This window comes from Mercenaria mercenaria, chromosome 19 (assembly GCF_021730395.1).
Source record: "Mercenaria mercenaria strain notata chromosome 19, MADL_Memer_1, whole genome shotgun sequence".
Taxonomy (NCBI): domain Eukaryota; kingdom Metazoa; phylum Mollusca; class Bivalvia; order Venerida; family Veneridae; genus Mercenaria; species Mercenaria mercenaria.
In genome coordinates this window covers 1,726,374-1,743,928 of record NC_069379.1, presented here as the reverse complement: position 1 = coordinate 1,743,928, position 17,555 = coordinate 1,726,374, and the positions used below count along the sequence as shown (strand labels likewise).

Genomic DNA, 17,555 nt, shown 5'->3' with positions numbered 1-17,555 from the left:
GTACGGATCCTGTACTTTTGTCATATACGGGAAAATATACAAAACTGTATTTTTTGATATACGGGCTTTGTCCCGTATATGCATGGTATACGCAATATACGGATCCCGTACTTGTGTCATATACGGAATTTATTTGCATCTGATATACGGGGATGTACGGACCCGTAGTTTATGATATACGGACAAGGTTTCTTTCCGTTAATGCAAGATACACGTAGTATTGTGTCACATTCATACTGAATTTGTTTTTCGTATTTGAGGAATTCATGGATCAGTATTTTTAAAAGATACGTTTACCAGACTTTTCCTATACGGATCCCGTATTTTCCTTTTAAGTGAACTGATCTCGTATATGGGCACACACTGAAAGATGACATAAAATGAAGGTTAAACATACCTACAGCAGAATACGGTATGTAAAAAGGGCAAGACAAAATAGGATATGAGAGAAAATTCCATATTATTATTAAATGGAGACAAGTCCGATTAAATAAACTTTTATTCAACTTAAATACTTTAAAAACAGTTTTTCAACCGATTATGAATTATTTTCATTTCTTGTTCAAATGTGAGTAATCAATAAAAACAAGCCTTTCCTATGTTCATTTCTAATTAAAAAACTAGCAATGCGCACATTTAGTTCTAATAAACAAACTGAAAAAGAAAGCAAGAACTTACACTGAAAGTAAATCATAGTGGCAATAAGCACGTTATTATTGTAATTTTTTACACACGATCTGTTTCAGGCCTGTACCACCATAAATAACCGAACATGAGCGAATATTAGTTTTTTTAAATGCGTATTATATATTTTTGGATTAAATTGATCATAAACATCAAAATAGGTTTGTACTGGTACAGAATCCAGGAACACTGGTTAGGTTAACTGCCCGCCGTTACATGACTGAAATACTGTTGAAAAACGGCGTTAAACCCAAAACAAAAAAACAAACAAACATGGACGATCTTTTCTGAATACATAATATTTTAATAAGTATAATAACTGAATTACTTCTGCTGAAAGTTTTTTCCTGTGAGATTCGTGTTCGTGGACTGAAATAAAAACATAGCAAACTTTGCGCTAAACAAGCTATCAAAGATCAATAAGTGAAGGCAAAAAACAAAACTAAAAAAGGGATATATATATATCCACTTACATTTATACAGTAGGTACATCTAAAAGCATATATACATAAAGTAAGATAAAAATGTAAATGGTCATTCTGTTTAAGAATTATAAGAGACTGTTGATAACAACAATATTACAGTATCACATATTGATAACATTTATTAAAAGTTAGGCTATCACTGCTAATCTATTACTAAAAACTGCCATAAGAAAAAGAACACTTTTAAAATGCTCACTTCGAAAACTGGCTCTAATAACCATTAAAAAAACAAGAGCTGTCAGTGGACAGCGCGCTCAACTATTCTCAGTGCTTGATATTATAAGCAATGAGTAAAACTTTATCATTACAATAAGCATGTTCTAAGTCGAAAAGGGGCCATAATTCAGTCAAAATGCTTGTTAGAGTTGCCTCCTCCTTTTTACAGACTGGGGTCATGATGGTAAACAAGTATGCAAAATATGAAAGCAATATCTCAAAGGACTTTGAAAATACTTGGGGTGGTACGCAAACTTTAACATTTGTGTGACGCTCAAGCTAACGCTCACGCCGGGGCGAGTAGGATAGCTAAAAATAAAAGTCTTAAGACATCAAATATCAGGCCTGTTCCGATTAGGGATTAATTGCCTTGCAATGATTACCTAAACTTACTTAAAAGGGTATAACAGTATTACAATCGGGATAAGTATCCATCAAACGTTAGACTAAAATATACATTTTTATATATACAACATCTACTACACATATATCATTCACCACTATACTCATCATGGTCTTTTACTACTTGAATGGAGTATTATACCAATCTTATTAATCTCCCTTACACAATACAACATAATTGCCAAATATTCAAATATATCCCATTCAAAAAGTAAAGATCATGAATGCACTTTATATATATATAACTGCACTTGAAAAAAGACTACGTCGTTTATTATGAAATGAATAGCTTCCTAGGAGATAAAAACAGGCATTATTACGCTATGACAAGGTCAACATTTCTTGAAGGCTATCTATCCATCATGATATGATGATCAAAATTAACAACGTTTGAGACAGTGTGTTGATTTATAACAATAACTCTTAGGCTAATGTTTCCTTCTAAATAATCAAATAGTTAAAAGCCATAGTATTGTATACAGGTTTGTCAAATTATCTCTGTTTTATTTTTTATGTTTTTGTTCATAATTACTAAATGTATACAGTTCAGCAACTTATGAATGACAAATACATCGGTTTTAACGGTACAATGAAAACCAATCTATTTATCTAAAGTTTGCTATGATCAACGGAAATCGCGTAACTTGAGTCGATACTGGCATATATAATCCACTAAATAGAAGTTTTGTTGTTTTGCCAATATCTTAAACCTTACCGAAATAATGTCTTTAATATTGCAGAGTAAGGGAACGTATATAACTTTTTGTCATACTTCAATTAATTTGAATGAGTTTAAACCATAATGCCAGTAACGTTTTTTTCATTATTGACTAAATTACCGATATTATCTTACGAATATGAACATACAGAAATGCAGAAATGAGCTGTTATCTATGGTGGCATATTTCTGCCAACCACATATCCACTTATTTATTTAGACAGTTTTCTATAAAAATGTCACATATCCAGTTATTATCTGGCAAGTGGCAACATTGCGTGTTAACCAGATAATTATCTTAACAGAACAAAACTGCCTGTTAGTGCCCACTTCTGCCATCCACATATTCACATATATAAGTGGTTATTGTGAAAGTTTTCTTGATATCGAGTTAGTATTCGTACCCAATTTGGAGATTAACGTTTAGGCTTTTCGTCCCCTGTACGGTATATATGGAATGAATGCATGTTTGTCCCTTTATGTAATTTCATTCATTCCATAATGATAGGGACGATTACGGGCTATTGCCAATCATAACTGACTAAGTGACGAAAATCAAGATACCTAGTTAACCTAAGTGAATATGTTGATGGCAGTAATGGGCACCAACGGGCAGTTTTGTCCTGTTAAGATACTTATGTTGATAACATGCATTTTTGCCACTTGTCAGATAATAACTGAATGAGTGGCATTTTTATGAAAAAAAGAGATAAATAGGTGGATATGTGGTTGGCAGAAATATGCCACCATATTATCTGTGACACAGAATGATATTATTTGACTCGAAACTTTAGTATGTCCTAGTATGTCCAAACTAAGCTCTTTGTCATCAAAATTGAGTTGCCTACGTAACTGTATTGTCTTCTTGTATTTAATTATAATAATTTGCGTGTTTTATATTCTGTATACTAGTTATAAATGTAAAACGAGATTGTCACACATTTCAATCATTGAATCTCCTTTGTCCTACATGCATTGTGTCTTAATACAAGCGTTCACACCTTTCCGTAAGCAAGCGACTGCAACAACGGACATGCCCGAAGGTGATACGGAAAACGATAACAGCTTGATCAAATGAGTAAAAACACAAACTACAAGCTTAAATATTTTATTTTGCATGATCATATATTCAAAATAATAATATGAACAATAAACAGGAATATCAAACAAGCCTTAAAATATTAGCAAGCAGTGTAATTAGTGCAAACTCTCAACTTGGACAAATTAATGCGCGGACATGAATTAGCGCACGTGCGATAGCGCTAAAAGCGCTGTTATTAGTACACCTCTAAAATAAGTAACCATACAGTTACAGAAAACACGTTTACATACAAAGATAAACCTTCCCGCGAGAAGTTCTCACAGATTTTTTTCGTAAAATATAGGTCCTAGGCAAACCGGGTTTAATATTCCTTAATTAATATTCCTTAAATGCACAGGATATACATGACGATAAAAATTGACAAATGACAGCTGTTATTTATGAATACAGAATAAAATACTGAAAGGCGGTTCGATTAAAAAGCAAAAATATCAGCTCATCAAGAATATCTTTCAAGCGGAAGTTTGGTCAAATTATGAAAATTAAAATAGGATTTTTTGTTTCTAAATTATTTAAAAATGCCATATATAGAAAAAAGATGATCACGCCGGGAATCGAACCCCGACAGCCGCGGCAAAAAAGAAGTCTTCCGCCGTTGTTACCAGTAACACTATGGAGGGTTTAGTGTTCAATGCGCGTTAATATACAAAATTTATCGTTAAAAGTATTTCACGAACAAAACATAAGGTATCATTATTTTAATTGGGGGTAGGGGAAGAGCAATGGTAAATAGAGCGAAATCTAAAACGGTGACCCCCCATTTTTCTTCTTTTTTATTTTTTTTTGGAATCGATAGCGATTGAAATTATGTACGCTTTTTCAAAACTTTTCAAAAACTATCGGGCAGTTTCTTAAATACAGGCGATTTTACGCAAAATTCTGGGTGAAACTCGACGTCAGTTTTACGTGTTTTGCGTTCATAAATCGTTAGCCTCCAATGTATCATTGGAGAGATAATTTTAACACATCCTTGAAAATAAAGAATATTTGCCGTATTTTTGTTGTACATAGAAACGCTACTTAGACAACTTGTTAAGAACATCATTATGCGTTTTACTGACAAAAAAGACGTTTGTGATCATATTTGAAGATTTACAGCTGTAAAATGGAGAATAACAGAGAACTGAAAAAATACCAGTCAATCGGAAATCTCGTCAACTTTAATTTGTGAAAATTTCATAATGGTCCGTTGAAAATCGGTCGGTGGCGCATATTTAAAATAACAGACTCAGCTGAGCAATTACTTACTTTTTGTACATGTATGGTCCTGAAAGTAAATGTTTGTGTTAGATGTATAATATGTAACGCTTTCTAAATATGTTAGATATCATTATTCATATTACTAAATATTACTTTTATTTGACAATAATGAAAGTATTATATACACATTCAACTTGTTCCGCATTTTAGTAAACCGTCCGCCTGTAAATGCATCAGATAATATAGGATTATTTGTTTTATTGACTTTTATGATAAGTAAAGCTGTCCCGCTTTATCCGTTTTAAAGATGTTACTAAAAGTTAGTAATGCAAAAGATCTAGACTTTGTATGTATTTTTTTTTTCTCGTATTTTTAAGGTAAATATTAAATTCTTAACACTTTCAGATTAATAATCAAATTCTACATAATATGAAATTTAATTACAACCAAACTTTTTTTGATATAATACTTTGAAAAAAATAATACGCATCACAACCGCTTACATTTTAGTCTAGAAAAGCGTTATTTTGTCAGTTAGATTACCCATTTTCTTAAGATAAAAGATCGCATTTATTAACATTTCTTCCCGAGATTCCAGTTTTGATCTAATGAATGCACGTGCCGCCTTATTCACTCGTAAAGAAGCTAGCCTTGGCTATTTAGCTTCTACGAAATAAAACTTCTATCAGTAGCTGTTTTTGTCCTTGCAACTTTATTCTCGTTTAAACCCAATAGTATTCATCATATGTTTTTGCACGATATTTTTTTTATTTCAAACACTTGTAAAATCAACTTTTGGTGACTGACATTCTTGTCGACTATTGGATAAAAGAATGAATGAAATAATAGTTAAATGACGAGTTGTGATTAACTGATCGATCGATCGATCGATCGATCGATGAATGAATGAATGAATGAATGAATGAAACTATTTAACGGCTGTTCTGAATTTCTTTTTTCATATTAAGATTACAAAATTTAGTAAACTGACTTTTCTCCTGAAGTGTTTCATTTGACATACATATTTTCATTTAAATTGACATACTTAAAGGGAATTCCTATAGTTTTTTATGCGCATCTTTCTGCGCAGCCGACACTTTCTATGGAAAACTGAACTGAAGTCAACATTTGTTGAAACATGTTAGAGACAATCTTAAATATGAGGAATCTTGAATGAAATAACATTTTTGATAAGTTTTATCAGTAATCAAATGTTAATATTGGTTTAGGTTGTATTGACAAGTATGTTGCCTGACAGGTATCTTGCTATTTTTGTGGTTGTGTTTTCACATCGCATTTTAGTACAAAGACAGTGTTGTTCATATAATGTAAGATAATTGACTTAGTACTGATAAGACAATATCACTTTTCAGATTATTTAGTATTCAATTATAGAAAGAATTAAGAATTTTTAAAACTTTTTTTTTAACTTCATGCAGACATACATGTAATCAATTTGGCCAGGTTCACGCCATTTTCCGTCCGAACAGGTGTTGTATTCTAGCGGTCTTAGCATAAAATTTAGCCTGGTGACCCATACATTTTAGCCATTTTTATGCTCACAATACAATTATCTATACACAAGAAAAACAGGAAAAAATTCTATGAAAGAGTTTTTTTCAAAATTAAAAAAAAATATTCTTCACTACGGGTATTTTTCATTGAAAAAAGTTCACAAAAGTAAATATGAAACATTTATTTTTCATTTCATGATGATTTGTACCCATTATTGTAAGGACAGAGTATTACAAATATGACTATGATATCAAATTAGTATATAATAAAATCTGTAAAAAGAAAAAAAAACAGTATTGTGCTGTCTTGATGTATATTTTGGTTGGTATTTATAAAAAAGCAGAAAATTATGAAAATGTTGAAAAATCGCTTGCAGTTTCAGCAACAGTGGGTGTGTTCAAAACAATTATTCACAAAAACAAGCCTGGTGACCTATTGTTTTTATTTGTTCATTGTTTTCAGCACAAATTTTCCTATCATATATGTGAATTTAAAAAAATTCTATGAAAGGAAAAAAACTATAGGAATTCTCTTTAACAGAAAGCAATTTGTGTTTCCGATTAATTAAAATATAATAATATTGTATTCTTTGTTACAAAAAGAATTTATATTGAGAAAAAAATCGGTCAAATTCAGTTTATCAGAAATTAAAACATTTTAAATCAAATAAGTACTTACCCGCGACTTCCTCTCCTTCTGTAGAAATATGCAATATACAGATTATCGCTTGCGGTCACTTCAACCAGATGTTATCGCCTAGCTTTAACTTTAAGTGCGGATCAAACTACTTACGTTGCTAAATATAAATTATAGAAAATTACACAAGATGTGCTTTATAAGGTAATGTATGCCTCAGGTTAAAATTGATGAACAGAGCATAAAAAAGTAATGAATTCTTACTGTTAGAATTCGAGAACAGTGCAGCTCAATTCGAGAATACTGGATCAAAAAGCAGATTATTCTTCCGGTTTAAATTTGAGAACGGTGCATTAAAAACAACGTATTTCTCCGGTTTAAATTTTAGAATAGTGCATTGAAAACAACGTATTTCTCCGGTTTAAATTTGAGAACGATGCATTTAAAACAATGTATTCTTCCGGTTAAAATTTGAGAACGGTGCATTAAAAACAACATATTTCTCCGGCTAAAATTCGAGAACGATACATTAAAAACAATGTATTCTTGCGGATCAAATTGGAGAAAGATGCATTAAAAACAACGTATTATTCCGGTTCAAATTTGAGAACGGTGCATTAAAAGCAATGTATTCTTTCAGTTTAAATTTCATAACGGTGCATTAAAAAAAACTATTTCTTCGTTTTAAATTTGAGAATATGGTGCATTAAAACATTGAGCCTTTCCGTTTAAATTTGAGAACGGTGCATTAAAAAACATATTTCTCAGGTTTAAACTTGGAAACGGTACATTGTAAAAAAAACGTATTTCTCCCGTTTAAATTTGAGAACAGTGCATTAAATAAGAACGTATTTCTCCGGTTTAAATTTAACAACGGTGCATTAAAAACAACGTATTCTTCCGGTTAAAATTTGAGAATGGTGCATTAAAAATATGTATTTCTCCGGTTAAAATTTGAGAACGGTGCATTAAAAACAACATATTTCTCCGGCTAAAATTCGAGAACGATGCATTAAAAACAATGTATTCTTGCGGATCAAATTGGAGAAAGATGCATTAAAACAACGTATTATTCCGGTTCAAATTTGAGAACGGTGCATTAAAAGCAATGTATTCTTTCAGTTTAAATTTCATAACGGTGCATTAAAAAAAAACTATTTCTTCGTTTTAAATTTGAGAATGGTGCATTAAAAACATTGAGCCTTTCCGTTTAAATTTGAGAACGGTGCATTAAAAAACATATTTCTCAGGTTTAAATTTGGAAACGGTACATTGAAAAAAAACGTATTTCTCCCGTTTAAATTTGAGAACAGTGCATTAAATAAAAACGTATTTCTCCGGTTTAAATTTGACAACGGTGCATTAAAAACAACGTATTCTTGCGGATCAAATTGGGGAACGGTGCATTAAAAACAACGTATTATTCCGGTTCAAATTTGAGAACGGTGCATTAAAAGCAATGTATTCTTTCAGGTTAAATTTCATAACGGTGCATTAAAAAATCTATTTCTTCGTTTTAAATTTGACAATGGTGCATTAAAAACATTAAAGCTTTCCGTTTAAATTTGAGAACGGTGCATTAAAAAACATATTTCTCAGGTTTAAAGTTGAAAACGGTACATTGAAAAAAAACGTATTTCTCCCGTTTAAATTTGAGAACAGTGCATTAAAAACAACGTATTCTTCCGGATTAAATTTGAGATCGGTGTATTAAAGAAAAGTATTTCTCTGGTTTAAATTTAAGAACGATGCATGAAAAACAAGGTATTTCGCCGGTTTATGTTTGAGAACGGTGCATTAAAAACAATGTATTCTTCCGGTTTAAACTTGAGAACAATGCATTAAAAAAGTATTTCTCCGGTTTAAATTTGAGAGCGATGCATCAAAAACAAATGTATTTCTCTGGTTTAAATTTGAGAACGGTACATTAAAAAGAATTATTCTTCCAGTTTAAATTTAAGAACACTGCATTAAAAACAATGTATTCTTCCGGTTTAAATTTGAGAACGGTGCATTAAAAACAATGTATTTCTCCACTTTAAATTTGAGAACGGTGCATTAAAACAATGTATTCTTCCGGTTTAAATTTGAGAACGTTGCATTAAAAAATGTATTTTTTCCAGTTTAAATTTGAGAACGGTGCATTAAAAACAACGTATATCTCCGGTTTCAATTTGAGGATGGTGTATTAAAGCAATGTACTCTTCCGGTTTAAATTTGAGAACGATGCATTAAAAACAATGTATTTCTCCAGTTCAAATTTGAAAACGGTACATTAAAAAGAACGTATTATTCTGGTTTAAATTTTACAACGGTGCATAAAAAAACAACGTATTCTTCCGATTTAAATTTGAGAACGGTGCATTAAAAATATGTATTTCTCCGGTTTAAATTTGAGAACGGTGCATTAAAAACAATTTATTCTTGCGGGTCAAATTGGAGAAACGTGCATTAAAAAAAATATTCTTCCTGTTTAAATTTGACAACGGTGCATTAAAAACAATTTATTCTTCCGTTTTAAATTTGAGAACGATGCATTAAAAATATGTTTTTCTCCGGTTCAAATTTGAGAACGATGCATTAAAAACAACATATTTCTCCTACTAAAATACGAGAACGATGCATTAAAAACAATGTATTCTTGCGGATCAAATTGGAGAAATGTGCATAAAAACAACTTATTCTTCCTGTTTAAATTTGAGAACAGTGCATTAAAAACAATTTATTCGACCGGTTTAAATTTGAGAACGATGCATTAGAAATATGTATTTCTCCAGTTTAAATTTGAGAACGGTGCATTAAAAACTACATATTTCTCCGGCTAAAATTCGAGAACGATGCATTAAAAACAATGTATTCTTGCGGATCAAATTGGGGAACTGTGCATTAAAAACAACTTATTATTCCGGTTCAAATTTGAGAACGGCGCATTAAAAGCAAAGTATTCTTTCAGTTTAAATTTCATAACGGTGCATTAAAAAAACCTATTTCTTCGTTTTAAATTTGAGAATGGTGCATTAAAAACATTGAAGCTTTCCGTTTAAATTTGAGAACGGTGCATTAAAAACAACGTATTCTTCCGGTTTAAATTTGAGATCGGTGTATTGAAAAAAAGTATTTCTCTGGTTTAAATTTAAGAACGATGCATGAAAAACAAGGTATTTCCCCGGTTTATGTTTGAGAACGGTGCATTAAAAACAATGTATTCTTCCGGTTTAAACTTGAGAACAATACATTAAAAAAGTATTTCTCCGGTTTAAATTTGAGAGCGATGCATCAAAAACAAATTTTTTTCTCCGGTTTAAATTTGAGAACGGTACATTAAAAAGAATTATTCTTCCAATTTAAATTTAAGAACACTGCATTAAAAACAATGTATTCTTCCAGTTTAAATTTAAGAACACTGCATTAAAAACAATGTATTCTTCCGGTTTAAATTTGAGAACGGTGCATTAAAACAATGTATTCTTCCGGTTTAAATTAATTTTGAGAACGTTGCATAAAAAAATGTATTTTCTCCAGTTCAAATTTGAGAACGGTGCATTAAAAACAACGTATTCTTCCGGTTTAAATTTGAGAACGATGTATAAAAATCAATGTATTCTTCCGTTTAAATTTTCGAACGGTGCATTAAAAACAACGTGTTTCTCCAGTTTAAATTTGAGAATGGTTCATTAAAAACAATGTGTTCTTCCTGTTTAAATTTGAGAACGATGCATTAAAAGCAATGTATTCTTTCGATATAAATGTAAGAACGGTGCATTAAAAAAAATGTATTTTTCTGGTTTATATTTGAGAACGGTGCATTAAAAAACTTATTTCTCCGGTTTAAATTTGAAAACAGTGCATTAAAAACAATGTATTCTTCTGGTTTATATTTGAGAACGGTGCATTAAAAAACGTATTTCTCCGGTTTAAATTTTCGAACGGTGCATTAAAAACAACGTGTTTCTCCAGTTTAAATTTGAGAATGGTTCATTAAAAACAATGTGTTCTTCCTGTTTAAATGTGAGAACGATGCATTAAAAGCAATGTAGTCTTTCGATATAAATGTAAGAACGGTGCATTAAAAACAATGTATTTTTCTGGTTTATATTTGAGAAAGGTGCATTAAAAAACGTATTTCACCGGTTTAAATTTGAAAACAGTGCATTAAAAACAATGTATTCTTCTGGTTTATATTTGAGAACGGTGCATTAAAAAACGTATTTCTCCGGTTTAAATTTGAGAAAGGTGCATTAAAAGCAATGTATTCTTCTGGTTTTAATTTGAGAACGATGCATTAAAAAGAATGTGTTCTTCCACTTTAAATTTGAGAAGGTGCATTACAAACAACGTATTCTTCCGGTTTAAATTTCAGAACGATGCATTAAAAACAAGGTTTTCTTCCGGTTTAAATTTGGGAACGGTGCATTAAAAAATAATGTATTCTTCCTGTTTAAATTTGAGAACAGCGTATTAAAAGCAACGCATGCTTAAGGTTTTAATCGACATCATTGCATTAAAAAGCTAAATATGCTTAAGATTAATATTTGATAATTATAGTACATCTAAAAACTTCAGCTGAAAATTCGTGAACATTTCGTTAAGACGCCAAGTATGTTTGGGCTAAAAATTTGAGAACATTTCATTAAAACGCCAAGTATGTTTGGGCTAAAAATTCGAGAACATTGCATTAAAATGCCAAGTATGTAGAGCTGAAAATTCCGGAACAGAGCAATTAATATGTCATCTGTATGTTTATAAGATATTTATATTTTACCGATTGTACACTAGAGCCACTTTAATTTGGAAGCGCTATTAAAACAGGAATCTTGCGTACATGTATGTCATACCTCAAGTAAATATACAAATAAAAATTTAATGTCCCATGCGCAAAAAATATCTTAGTTTCTTTTAAGCGCATTTCAGATCACACGACATCATATTCCAGAAAAAATTAACCCTTTGGATTTTTGTATGTTCATCATTGGTGGAGAATATGTAAGAAGAAGATTTTCGCGATAATTTCCTATATAATGAAAATGAAATGGACCCATTCATGATTTTGTTCTACAATATCTTATACCCATACAATGACATAATTGGACGAGTATACATATTCTAACACCCCAATGGACGAGGCGCTAGAAGTCTGCATTTTTGAAATTATTCAGTTCAACTATACGCTTTTATTCTCCTGTCAGTTAGCCATGTAAATAATTAAGGCCTTTCATGAAGAAGAAAACATCTGAAACTATATACGCCTAAAAGTACAAATAAACCGGTCGGGCTTTGAAATATCTCGTTTACAAGTTAAAACTCGAGAACCTAAATTAACCGAATGCAAAATATCAGATAACATTTAATGACAGAAAAAATATTTTTAAATTTTACCAATCATTTCACAGGTACAATTATATATTGATTTAGTCGCATTTATAATTTAACATGGTTGTATAGGAACAAACTAGCGTATATGTACATGTGTGTGTGCGTGTGCGCGTGTGCGTGTGCGTGTGGGTGTGAGTGTGTGTGTGTGTGTGTGTGTGTGTTTGGTTTTAACGTCTTTTTCAACAAATTTTCAGTCACATATTAAACATTTAAACGTATATGCTTTTAAAGAAAAGAGCTAACTTTTTTGTCTGTCTATACAGTAATTCAGCAGTTTAATCTCCAGTTGTCACTTAAATCTCTATATTGAACGTCTCCATCTTTACATTTGGACAGAACCATTGACTGTTAAAAGGGGTGCTCACCAAAAAAATACTGAATAAATGGCGAACAGTGCAGATCATGATCAGATTTCACGGATGTGCAGGCTGATCCTGATCTACTCTTGTCGCAATGGCAGAATCAATCGTGTCCAGCATGATAATGATTAAGTCTGATCAGACCAGTATAAGCAGGTATTGCGAAACGGTAATTGGCCACACCTCCTTATGGAGAAAGAATTACTTCCGATATATTTTTTGTAAATTTGCCATAATAAAAATTTGCACTGTCCAGGAGCTAAATTTCATGCTGAATTTTGATAGTTTTATCTGAATTACTGTATCCGAATTTCTGCAATTGCAAATATTTTATGAACTCCATTTAAGGAGCTAAGACAGCATTCCAAAAGTCGGCCAATATCAGCTTGCAGTTCCTATAAACGAGATAGAGAAGCAGATATATAAACATGTTTGCACCTGGAATATCTTTTATTAAAAAATTAACAATTAACTTATCTCTCCAGCGGTCCGGGTTCGATTCCCGGTCGCGGCTGATATCCCGACTAGTGTTCAGTGCTGGATGATATGCTTACGGGAAATTCCGGTAGTTTTTTTATGCGCATCTTTCTGCCGACACTATCTATGGAAAACTGAAGAGAGGTCAACATTTGTTGAAACATGTGACAGACAATCTTAAATACGAGGAATAATGAATAAAATAACTTTTTTTTAAATAAGTTTTATCAGTAATCAAATGTTGATACTGGTTTATGTTGTATTGACGAGATTAATGCCTGGCATGTATCTTGCCATTGTAGTGACTGTGTTTTGACAGCGCATTTTAGTACAAAGCCAGTATTGTTTATAATATGTTAGACAATTAACTTTGTATTAATAAGACAATATCCTCTTTCAGATTATTTAGTATTCAATTATAGAAAGAATTAAGAATGTTTAAAACATGTTTTAACTTCTAGCAGATATACATGTAATCAATCTGGTCACGTTCGCGCCATTTTTCATCCGAACATGTCTTGCATTCATGCGGTCTTAACATAAAATTTAGCCCGATGACACATACTTTTTTGCCATTTTTATTTTCACAGTACAATTGTTTATTCACAATGAAAACAAGAAAAGTATTCTGGTAACATTTTTTTTCAAAGTTCAAGAAAAATGTTCTTTACTATGAGTATTTTCCATTGAAAAAAGTTCAAAAAAGTGAATATGAAACCAGATTTTTTTCTATTTGTACGCATAATTGTAATGATATTGTATTACAAATATGACTATGATATGAAAGAAGTATATAATAAAATCTGTACAAAGAAAACAACCTTATTGTGCTGTCTTTATGCATACTTTGGTTGGTGTTTATAAAAAAAGCCGAAAATCATGAAAATGTTGAAAAATCTTTATCAGTTTCAGCAACAGTGGATGTTTTCAAAACAATTTTTCACAAAAACAAGTCCAGTGACCCATTGTTTTTATTTGTTCATTGTTTTCAGCACAAATTTTCCTAACATATATGTGCATTTGAAAAAAATCTATGAAAGAAAAAAACTATAGGAATTCTCTTTAAATTGGTACTGTTTCCAGCAGTATCGGCCTAGACTGGATGCTGGGAAGGTAAATATGACACCTGCCGTGGGCTTGGCTGGAAATAAGTTGTTCCATCCATTTCAGGTTGGGACTTTCGTCGACTACCCACGTTAAACAAGAAATTTTACTTTACCTTTACCTTTTTTTCTCGTGTACCAATTCAATACTAACTAATTAAACTACATTTCCATTGTAAGTTTATGTTAAACTTTTGAAAATTTAAATTTGTTATAAATAAAAAATATACGCACATTTGCCTTAGTGTTGCACAAATATCCTGTATTTGTTACTGTTCAATTATCCAAAGTAAAATACCACACAACCTTTAGCTCAAATAAACAGATATCTATCTGTACGAAAACATGATTTCAAAGGCTTCTCAAATATCATGAAGTTAAGTTTACACCAATAATAATAACGTTGTTATAAATTTAAATAGAGACGGTTGTAAGGCAATGTTCAGCTTATTATTAGGCTGGTAACTTATTCTTCACTATTACATTTGTTTTTACTTGACCACTATGTACAGCTCAATGAGTATAAAGAAAATGAGCATAAACTAGTTCGATGAGCATAAACCAGCAAGATGAACATAAATCGTCTTTATAGACGTGTGGAGTATGTGCGGGAGGGGTCTCCATCTCCCTGCGGATTGGGTTTTCAGACATCACCTTGAAATAAATGAAACTATTTTGGCAAGAGATGCGTTCTTTAACTACATCTATATTCCAGCATTAATATATTTTGTTAGTTGCATTTGTACTACATATTACAAAGATAATCCTTCAAATTCATAGTTTATCACACAACTGATGCTTGATGACAGGGATCGTGACAGTGTCTAAAATAGAGTCATATATAACTTTTCCCTGGTGCTTTAATAGTTCGTTCGCTCTAGCACAATACTTGGCTCATACTAGTATTCACTGATATTTTTATCTAAGATTTTTAAATGTTTAATATCTATTTCGCAGATTTTTCTGCTTGAATTACTTCGATACAACGATAAATATCAAAATGAATTATGCCAGACTTAGAGTGTTGAGTTCTGTGAACACACTCCAAGTCAAGTCAAGTCAAGTCAATATTTATTTATTGTCGGTAGATAAAATAACATTATAAACATAAGCTATGTATAGCTTTTTACCGACCGGACACAACAACTTAAAATCAACAGTCACAGTATATATGTAGCTATATTTCAAAATGTTTGCGTCACCGAAACACTGTGTCATTCTATGATATATATTTATTGTGCAACTGTCAAGACCTGCGCTTATTGTGTATCGCCAATTAGGACCTAACAATGTGTCTGTTAGGGTAACTGCATCTTAACTCAACTTCCAATCCCAACTGCTACTCATGTTATTACCATTGTTTATTTATTTATTTGTTTACACACATTAAACATATACTGGTATTTTTTCTTGTTATCATTTTTGAAATCTTCGTCAATGTTTAATTTAATGTATGCCTTCTTCATCCGCATTTTAACAGGTTTTTTCATAAATATGTCTACCCATATACTGCAAATATTTCAAGTATTCTCACGCGAAACGTAACTTTTTTCTAGTGAACGTAAGCAACAAAGTAAATTCATACTGCGTAATTTGCTACATAGTATTTCAGTATCTAGATCTGGATATAGATTGATAGATTTATTTTGCAAGCATAAATGATATTCAATATCACACCAAGAGTATTATATTTAACGTAACCTTTTACTCGAGACGTCCGCCGTACAGCACAGTGAGACGGTGTCCTGTTTTGGTGCAAACAAGTTTTCCGACATGCCCAAATTGAGTTTACCGAGGTTAAATGGACCTACATAGTGTTATGTTGGCATGTCTGTAGAAAACGAGCGCTCTGTAGTTGCCGCACAATATTGTTTGGTGCATCGATACAAATTTAGGTCATGCTTCGAAGGTGGAGAAAGACCCACGGTGCCTCTTCGTGCATTATTTCATCACAGCCGGTCACCTAGGAAGAACCACCGACTTTCCGTAAGCCAGCTGGATGGCATCCTCACATGATATGCACAATAGAATCGCGGTAAAATGATCCCCCTGAAGTGGTGCTCTAAATCTGAAACATCCAATTCGTATGCATGTATATTATATATAAATCATTGGTTATACTTTTTGTAGTAGTAATAGATATTTATACTGTGTTTAGCTAAAAGTTATTTTGTCTTATCTTAAACCTATTGCATAGTACTGTTAATTGTATGTTTACATAAACTACAAATGAATTTACACTTTGCGCAATCCTTAGCAACGGCATGCACACTCAACGTAGGGCAAAAAGACATGACCACAGATTTCTTGCACATCGGACTGGCGTTTCCGGTGATTTTATCCATGCCGGCAAAACCCATCTGGCACCCCAGTGCCAGATGACTCTCGTGCTGTTAATGACAACTAGTGTTCATGCACTGATAATATATTGCTATATAAAATACGAAAAAAGCAGGTACCTTGATAGTTTCTCTCCGTTCCTTACAGTATATTTCTCGATTCAAAATACGTTAGTTTACCATAAGAACATAACGAAACGCTACAAACGATAAAATTAAAGTGGAACTTTATTATTGTGCGTAACGCAAAACATCATGGCGTCACTTCTGCTTACGGACGTTAATTTCCTGCGCTTTGTGTTCATTCTGTACTATAAGAAAGAATACTAAAAAGTAAGAAAGAAAGAAAGTATATCTACTTTTTGTAAAATGCGGTATGCAAGAAAAATAATCTGCCAGAATAAAATGCTTGCATGTATACGATATGCAAGAAAAAATATCAGTCATGTGTTTACGAATCGGATGGAAATAACCGTCACTCGGCCACCTGCGCATGGGCGGTAGTTCGGCAAGCCTAATTACCGCCCAATGCGAATGTTCCCTCGGGACGAATATTTCTATCCGATTCGTAAACACATGACAGATGTTATTAGTCAATAAGGGCCTTGACTGCAAAACCTTTGCACAATATAAACTAGTTCAATGTTATATCAGATTTCAATCTATTCGATCAATATGTGTCTGTATTATAATAAATTACCTCTGCAGGACAAAATGACTTTAACTGATTCGTATTTATAACTAATAATTAGGGATTCATGATGAACAGGCAATAAAGTATTTTTCAGCAATATTATTTTATTTTAAACCTGTTTCTTAGTACTGTTAATTGTATGTTCACATAAACATGTTCATATATTCACATGTAAAATTCGGGTCAAAGTATACCTTTGAGGTATGGTCTGTAGCTTGTATCCGCTCGTATTTTTGTATGTTCGAAACACAA

The 17,555-nt window shown here is 31.9% G+C and overlaps 1 protein-coding gene across 4 annotated transcripts in view; it reads right to left on the bottom strand.

The window, feature by feature from the left end:
• Positions 1 to 14,641, bottom strand: part of LOC123541750 (chitin synthase-like) — a 78,120-nt gene extending 63,479 nt beyond the window's left edge. Inside the window, exons 1-3 of one of the 4 annotated variants that reach the window (XM_053531041.1) lie at positions 14,505 to 14,538; positions 1,013 to 1,053; positions 298 to 363 (exon numbers count right to left, since the gene is read on the bottom strand). The gene's annotated coding sequence lies outside the window, so the exon portion shown is untranslated. Of the gene's footprint in view, positions 1 to 297; positions 364 to 1,012; positions 1,054 to 14,504 lie in introns of all 4 variants that reach the window. The other 3 variants (XM_053531040.1, XM_045327321.2, XM_045327323.2) reach the window with 3 other exon arrangements.
• Between the last annotated feature and the right edge of the window lie 2,914 nt (positions 14,642 to 17,555).